The following is an 8,398-nucleotide window of genomic DNA, read 5'->3' on the forward strand; positions in this document are numbered from 1 at the left end:
AAAATGAAGCCTAACCATAACCACAGCAGTGGATAGCAATGCCTAGGAGTGCTGATTGTAGGTAGTGCTTTTAGCTCTGTTTTTGACAGAGTATAATTCTGGGAGGCTGTGCCTCCCACTGAAACCAGTGTTGCATTATATATACAAAGTAACAATGGTATTCACACTTACAGACACTGTGCTTCTCCATATGGGGAAATGGCAGGTAGGAAGATGGTCTGCAAAACAGCAGCATGTCACTGATTCTAATTAACTCCTCATTTACATGCTCTTAGTGGGCACCAGGTGTGATTTGCCTTAGTCCACTCTCAAACACAGAAGAGATCATGGAATCATTAAAGTTGGAAAAGACCTCTCATCATCAAGTCCAACCTTCTACCTGAGGATTTCACCTCAACATGAGGAGAAACTTCTTTACAGTGAGGGTGACAGAGCACTGGAACAGGCTCCCCAGGGGGGTTGTGGAGTCTCCTTCTTTGGAGACTTTCAAAACCCAGCTGGATGCATTCCTGTGCAGACTACCCTAAGTGATCCTACTCTGGCAGGGGGGTTGGACCTGATGATCTCTTGAGGTCCCTTCCAACCTCTGATATACTGTGAGACTGTGAGACCTTCATGACCACTAGTCCATGACCTAAAGTGCCACATCTACTTTTTTTTTTTTAACACCTCCAGGAGAGGCGACTCCATCACTTCCATGGGCAGTCTGTTCCAATGCCTCATCATTCTTTAAGAAAGAAATTCTTCCAAATATCAAATCTAAACTTCCCATGGTGCAGCTTGAGGCCATTACCTCTTGTCCTGTTGTTAGTTACTTGGGAGAAGAGGTCAACACAAGCCTCACTATAAAGTCCTTTCAGGTAGCTGTAGAGAGCAATAAGGTCTCCTCTCAGCCTCTTATTCTTCATGCCAAACAATCCCATCTCCCTCAGCCTCTCCTTATAAGACAAACACAATGTTTTGGTTGAAATTATATATGAGAGTCAGAGCTGATTTGAGCTTTTGCCAACAGGGATCTGCTCCTTCTCTCTGGCCTCAGTCCAGCAGATTACACTGCTGATATTAGTTCTTGGGCTCATGTGAAATTCTAGTAAATTGATGCAACTCACAAAGATAGCCAAGCAAAGCAAGGTTTTTTGGGTTTTTGTTTTTTTCTTTTCTGAGTTAGTGTTTTGGACCAGATTCCAAGGGGGCACTGAGATAAATGTTCCAGGGTGAGATTTGTCCCTCTCTCCGATCAACTGTATTGAAGTAATTCTTGGATTTTTGCAAGTCTGTGTCTTAGAAACCAAGCATAATGTGAACCAACTGTGGATTACTAAAATCAAACCAACATTCTGACGAGCAAATCCCTCTTACAGGTTGTCAGCCCTTGGTCATATTGACAGATTCCTTGAGTTGGCAGGACTAATGCCCAGCAGACCTCATGTAGAAGACAGATCTAAAGAGCTACTTCATAGCTTGATTTATTCCTTTTAACACAAACATTTTCTTATCCGTAGCGTTTCATATTGACACACACATTTAATATTTAGTTGCTTACGTTTGCACTGTCAGTTTGTCATTGCCACTGTGGTTTTATGATTAGGACATCTTGAACTTCCACAGACCTCTGCATTGTTGTAGGACGTTGCAGATCCCTGTGAATCCGGATGGGCTTCTTGGGAGTTCTCCGAAAAACTTCTCCCCCCCAGCCCGGTGCCTGCGGCCGCTTGTAAATAGTTACACTGAGACGAGGAGTGTTTGCACCAACAACTGCCGACAACTGCCAGCTCTTTAATGAATACAAACCCTGGTTTTTAAATACGTTTTTACTTTCCTACCAGGTTGGTTCCCAAAACACTTTCCCAGGGAGCAAAAACCTCCCTCACCTCTTATCTTGCAGCTGCAGAGCTACTCATCTTCGAGGAACGAAGGGGGGGCCATTCTCATCAGCATCAATGTCGTTTACAGCTAGCCCACCAGCAGCCTAGGCAGCTCCATATTCTATCCACACTGCATGACCTCTAGGACTGAAGTCTGATGTCAACTCAGAGCCTTACACTTTTTTGCCAGTGAATGCAAAGGCAGGCTTCATTCTCCAGGTAACACTGAGCAACACTGTCCTGTCTGGATAAGAACCAGACTGAAAATTGTCTTCCCCTTGATGCAGTCACTTGTGCCAAATAACAAAATGCCCGATTAGACAAGCCTTCCAAGGACCTAGCTGTCCTCAGCTGCACTCCAGCATTGCCACTGCTTGGAGCAGGGAGTGCAGGTACTCATCCTGGCAGGAGAGACAAGGCTCCAGCAGCCCTCCAAGGCAGGAGAACAGGGTAGGGAGCATATTGGAAACATGTACCCTGGCATTCCACTAGCAGCCCTCTGAGGTTAGGCAGGTTCATTTCCTTGCTTACTGTTGCATTTATATCTCTTCCATGTATCAGTATTACAAAAAAAAAAAAAAAAAAAAAAAAAAAAAAAAAAAAAAAGCAGCCTGATATGCACTACCAGGGGCTGCATTTGAATGATATGATAACTCACCTGCTGCTGCTGCCAGTGGTGCTGCATTGTCCCTGCTTTCTATCCTAGGGCTGCAGTGAACACAGGATGAGGCCGTCTCAGCCACAGCCAACCTCCTGCAGAGCTGTTGTGCCCTGCCAGTCTAAGCTGCTTGTGAAAACAGGACCAAGCCTCTCAATCCCTTATGAGGCAGCAGAAGTCTACAGTGAAACCATCACAGACAGTAAGAAATAACACAGACAGCAACAGACTTTGAGCCACCCATGTGCTGAAGTAGCTGGTGCCGATTTAAAACATCTCAGCCCATGCCTTCCTCACAGCCTCCTGCTGCCAAGGGCTGTGACTCCCCATCCAGAAGGGCTGGCACAGCCATCACAGGCAGTGCAGTCTGCTTTATTGAGAAGAACCAGCATATTTGCTGGTCTGTCTTCACACACTGGGGTAGAAACTATGGGAGAGATCATGTTCTCCTTTACAAGCAGACAAACCACTTCTGATGCAAGGGAAGAACTTGCAGGAGCCACACTGGGGCAGGGAGGGTGGATCACACAGAATCACAGAATGTTAAGGATTGGAAGGGACTCCTACAGATCACCTAGTCCAATTCCCCTGTGAAAGCAGAATCACCTAAGCCAGGCCACAGGAACACATCCAGGAGGGTTTTGAAAGTCTCCAGAGAAGGAGACTCCACAAACTTTCTGGGCAGCCTGTTCCAGTGGTCCACCACCCTCAGAGGAAAGAAGCTTCTCCTCATGTTGAGGCAGATGTTACTGTGTTCCAGTGTGTACTCATTGCCCCTCGTCCTACCACTAGACGCCAGTGATAACAGACTGGCCCCATTTTCTTGACACCTGCCCTTAAGGTATTTTTAAACCTTTAAGCCTTCTCTTCTCCAGGCTAAACAGTTCCATGTCTTTCAGCCTGCCCTCATAAGACAGATGTTCTGTTCCTTTAATCTTCCTCATGGCTCTCTGTTGAACTCTCTTCAGTAGTTCTCTGTCTCTCTTGAACTGGAGAGCCCCAGAACTGGACACAATACTCCAGATGAGGCCCCAGATGAGGCCCCCCTAGGGCAGAGTCTACTCTGGGCAGGAGAACTTTCCTCAACCTACTGGTCATGCTCTTTTTAATGCACCTCAGGATACCACTGGTCCTCTTGGCCTCCAGGGCACAATTCTCTTTCATGGTCAGCTTACCATCCACCAGGACTCCAAGGTCCTTCTCTGGGAAGCTGTTTTCCAGCAGGTCAGCCTCTAACCTGTGCTGGTGCATGGGGTTATTCTTGCCCAGGTGTAGGACTCTATGCTTATCCTTGTTGAATTTCATGAGGTACCTCTGTGCCCAGCTCTTCAGTCTTTCCAGGTCTCACTGAATGGCTGCACAGCCTTCTGGCATGTCAGCCACTCCTCTCTGTTTCATTTTACCAGCAAACTTGCTGAGGGTATATTCTGTCCCCTCATCCAGGTCATTAATGAATATTTTGAACAAGATTGAACCCAATATTGAACCCTGGGGACCTCCACTAGCTACAGGCCTCCAGCTGGACTCTGTGCCACAGATCACAGCCCTCTGAGCTCTCTTGTTTAGCCAGTTCTCAATTCCTCTCACAGTCCACGCATCTAACCCGTACTTCCTAAGCTTAGCTATGAGGATATTATGGGAGATGGTGTCAAAAGCCTTGCTGAAGTCAAGGTACACAACATCCACTGCTCTTCCTTCATCTGCACAGCTGGTCACCCCATCATAGAAGGCTTTCAGATTAGTCAAGCATGATTTCCCCTTGGTGAATCCATGCTGACTACTTAGAACTTTCTTTTCTTCCAAGTGCTTAGAGATGCACCTCCAGAATGAGGTGCTCCATCACCTTCCCAGGGATGGAGATGAGGTTGACTGGTCTGTAGTTTCCTGGGTCCTCTTTCTTGACCTTTGCGAAGCCTGGGGTGACACTGTCTTTTCTCCAGTCTTAAGGCACCTCTCACATTCTCCATGATCTTTCAAAAATCATGGAGACTGGAGAAGCAACAATATCAGCCAGCTCCCTCAGCACTTGTGGGTGCGTCCCATCCAGGCCCGTGGACTTGTGGGTGTTCAGTTTGCCCAAATGTTGTGATGCCTCACAACAGCAAAGTACAGCAGGTGTCATGCCGCACTTTGCTGTGAGTGTATTTGAAGAATGTTAATCCCAGATTATTAAGGCAATTTTGGTTTTGGTGAGAATTCCTGGTGTTTTGAGCAGAAAAATCAAATATCCATGCAGTGATCAGGACAAAGTTACACCTGCCAAACAATGTGGGTGCATTTTGCATTTCCCCTACTTGATTTAATTTCCTACATTTCCCTGTTTTTGTTTTAAGATTTTTTTTCTTAAACTTTATTTGTCTTTGCTGACTTACCATGGTACAGCAGACAGTACCTGTGCTTTCTAATGCACCATGTCATCACACCAGAGCACATTACCTGTCTGCATCACTAGTCTAGCATCACATAGTGCTGCCTGCCCTAGGAGTTGCTGAACTTTGGTCTTGTTCTTCTACTTGTGCTACTTGTCCTGTCCCCAACACACTTTGATAGCAGTGATGCTTTGCTTTGGTTTTGTGAGGGCAGTGTTTAGCCCTTCAGGTTACTGAGATAAGGAATCTGTGGATTTGTCCAGCTGAGTGATGATGTGAAACAGAGTCTGTCTGCTAAGTTGGATGTTATCTGAGTGCAAAGATCTTAGCCCTCTGAAAGGCCTGCTACAACATACAAACCACTCTTGATGGTCAGAGGACTGCTGGATAGGCTGCAGACCAACAGTGCACCATGCCCAGAGCATTGTAGAGGGGCAAACACTGGGTCTGAGCCCATCTCCCAGCATTAAAGTGGCTTCCACAGATCCACTGAGGACCTCCTTGGGCCTAGGGTGGTGGAGGAGGACAGTACCTAAGGGATGATGCCATCAGAGGGGTCCCTAGAAAATATCACAGAACCACAGAATACATCCAGTTGGAAGAGACCTCAAAGATCTTCCAGTCCAATCGTCGACCCAGCACTGAACAGTCAACACTAAACCATGTCTCTAAGTGCCATGTCCACACACTACTTAAACACCTTCAGGGAGGGGGACTTCACCACTGCCTTCGTCAGACCATTCCAATCTTTGATAACCCTCTCTGTGAAGAAGTATTTCCTACCATCCAGCCTGAACCTCCCCTGTTACAGCTTGAAACCATTTCTTCTAGTCCTGTTGCTTGACACCAAGGAGAAGAGGCTGGCTCCCTCCTCGTTCCAACCTCCCTTCAGGAAGTTATAGAGAGCAACAAGGTCTCCCCTCGGCCCCCTCTTCTCCAGAATGAACAACCACGATATGTATGACACCAATATGAATGATCTTTGCTGAATACAGGGAAATGACTGAGCCCAGCATGAGGTCAAAGCCTGAGGTTTCCTCCTTCAGTTGACCTGAGCACCAGTGCACACCAAATGCCAAACCCCTTGAAATGGGCAACCAGCTAGCATCATCTTTGGAGGAAATTGCTTTTGAGACCCCTCAGTGAACAGTCTAGGACACTAGAGGTGCAGGCTTCCTCCCATGCTTTAAGTGGTCAGTGCCATCTGTCCTGCCATGCTAAAAATATGTTGCACAAATGAAACAGATGAAATTAAAAGCTTTTTTGTAAGCAAGACCAAACCTGAGCTCTAATCTGTGCTGGGATGAAGCACTGCAAATTTTGCTGGCTTTACAGTTTCACAGTTGGGGATGGCTAGGGGGAAAAAGGAGAACAAGAAATCTCTTGAGATGTGGAAATGCTGTTACTTTTATTTTCCTTGATGAAAGTGAATTTCTGTGCCCTCTTTCCCAAAAAACGTATTTTTTTATTTTGTTACTGACATAGTGTAGGAGAATGACTTAAGATTTCAGGATGCTGGGACCTCTTTGATAAGGCTGTTTTCTGCACTTCTCTTACAGGAAGAGAAAAAATGTGTCATTTACATCCACTGATGAACAGAGGAGTGTTATCAGCTAAATTCACTACATTATCCATACACATGCTGGTATTGAAGCCATCAGATGCTGACAGGACAAGAGCAAATGGCCTCAATTTGCGCCAAGGGATGTTTAAAGTGCATAGAAGGAAATTTTTTTCACCGAGAGGGTTGTTAAACATTGGAACAAGCTGTGCAGGGGAGTGGAGGAGTCACCATCCCTGAAGGTATTTAAAAAACGTGTAGGTGTGGTGCTTAGGGAAATGATTTAATGGTGGACTTGGCAGTGCTAGGTTAAAAGTTGGGCTCAATGATCTTAAAGGTCTTTTCCAGCCTAAATGACTCCATGATTCTGTGAAAAATACTTTCTAAAAATGTTACTCTGCTTTGCAATGGAATAATTTATCTGACATGTTTTTAGGGCACTTGCACAACTCTTTTTGGTGATGTAGATCTCTGGAAGCCGTCTTGGATGCTTCCCAGTCAACCAGATGTTCTTGTATTAAAAGCATCCAGATATGCTTTGGTTTCAGGTTAATATAGATGAGAATGTCTTCTCACATTAAAAACAACAAAAGGGATCCCAGTTCCCCAGGAGGAAATGTGGGAAATGTGGTTATGAATCTTCACTGGAGAGTAGGTGTGCTGTATTGGTTTTCAGTATTTATCCACTTCTGCCCTCACTGTGTTTCTGCAGCAGCACCCCTGTCATTTGAAAACAGTTTGTGATGTCAGTGGGTCTACAGGAAAAACACAACAGTGATATATTTGAGCAGCCTTCCATTTGAGTGCAAAGGATTTTTACCGCAAGTGCTGATTAGGAAAAATAATTTCCTCTGCACAGCACACACTGCAAATTTTCACTTGTCTTTCCTGCTTTTTTCCTAATGGTTGTGTGTGAAAGCAAAGGAAAAATGTGTCGTCTGTGATACTCTCACATCTTCCTCTTTCCACAGTACCTGTTTTTATCAGAATTTAAAAGCCCTTTCTTATTAAATCCAAGCTTCCTTTTTCAGGCTGCAATGCTTCTTCCACCCATTTAAACCTGTTTCTGGAGCACACATAGGGGAAACACGGAGGGCCTGTTAAAGTGTGCATGAGAGCAGAGCTTATTGCTGTGGGGATTTTGCTGTGAACTAGTGGGCTTACGTTGCTTGCTACAGCACTCATTCATAGCAAGAAGCCTCTTCTGATCTGTGAGCTCAATATCTATGAGACCTTCAACTTTGTTAGCAGACTAAAGATGCACAATACCTCTTCACTTGAAGAGACGGCTACCAAGGATCAAGGGTATGTGCTTAGGGAAGCTTTAAGTAGTGGAAAAATTATGACATCTGCCTCTGATCAATGCAGAACAAAGCCCTTGACTGATACACACTCTCTGTTATTGCAGTCTCTTTTGTAGTCAGGGAACTTTCTGAAGGAGAAGATACCAAGGACCACGATACCTAGAAAAAGGGAAGGAGCTCTGACCGAGAATAGCATCCATGAGTTCAGCTGTCTATCTAAAATCTAGGCAGCATTAATGAAGTGATCAGCTGCTCTGGGCTCCTCTGTTGCTAAGAAGGGGTCACGATGCCTCCTCGCTACAGACTGGCAGCTGATGAGCTCAATCACTTTCCCTGGGACTGCTTGGCTAAGAGCAGGATTAAACATTGAGGAAGCATTGCAGGTGTGAATATAACAGACTGGAGTTTCATTCTAGTTGTAATATGCTAATGGAAGAACTATTTCAAACAAACAAACAAACAAACTAACTAACTTGAATTTTAAATGGAAGTGGCATGGTTAGAAATAGTGTGCTCAGCAGGACTAGGGAAGTGATTGTCTCTCTGAACTCAGCACTGGTGAAGCCACACTTTGAGTTCTGTGTTCAGACTACAAGAAATACATTGAGGTCCTGGAGTGTGCCCAGAGATCAGCAACAAAG

The sequence above is a fragment of the Indicator indicator genome, chromosome 1 (assembly GCF_027791375.1).
Source record: "Indicator indicator isolate 239-I01 chromosome 1, UM_Iind_1.1, whole genome shotgun sequence".
Classification (NCBI taxonomy): domain Eukaryota; kingdom Metazoa; phylum Chordata; class Aves; order Piciformes; family Indicatoridae; genus Indicator; species Indicator indicator.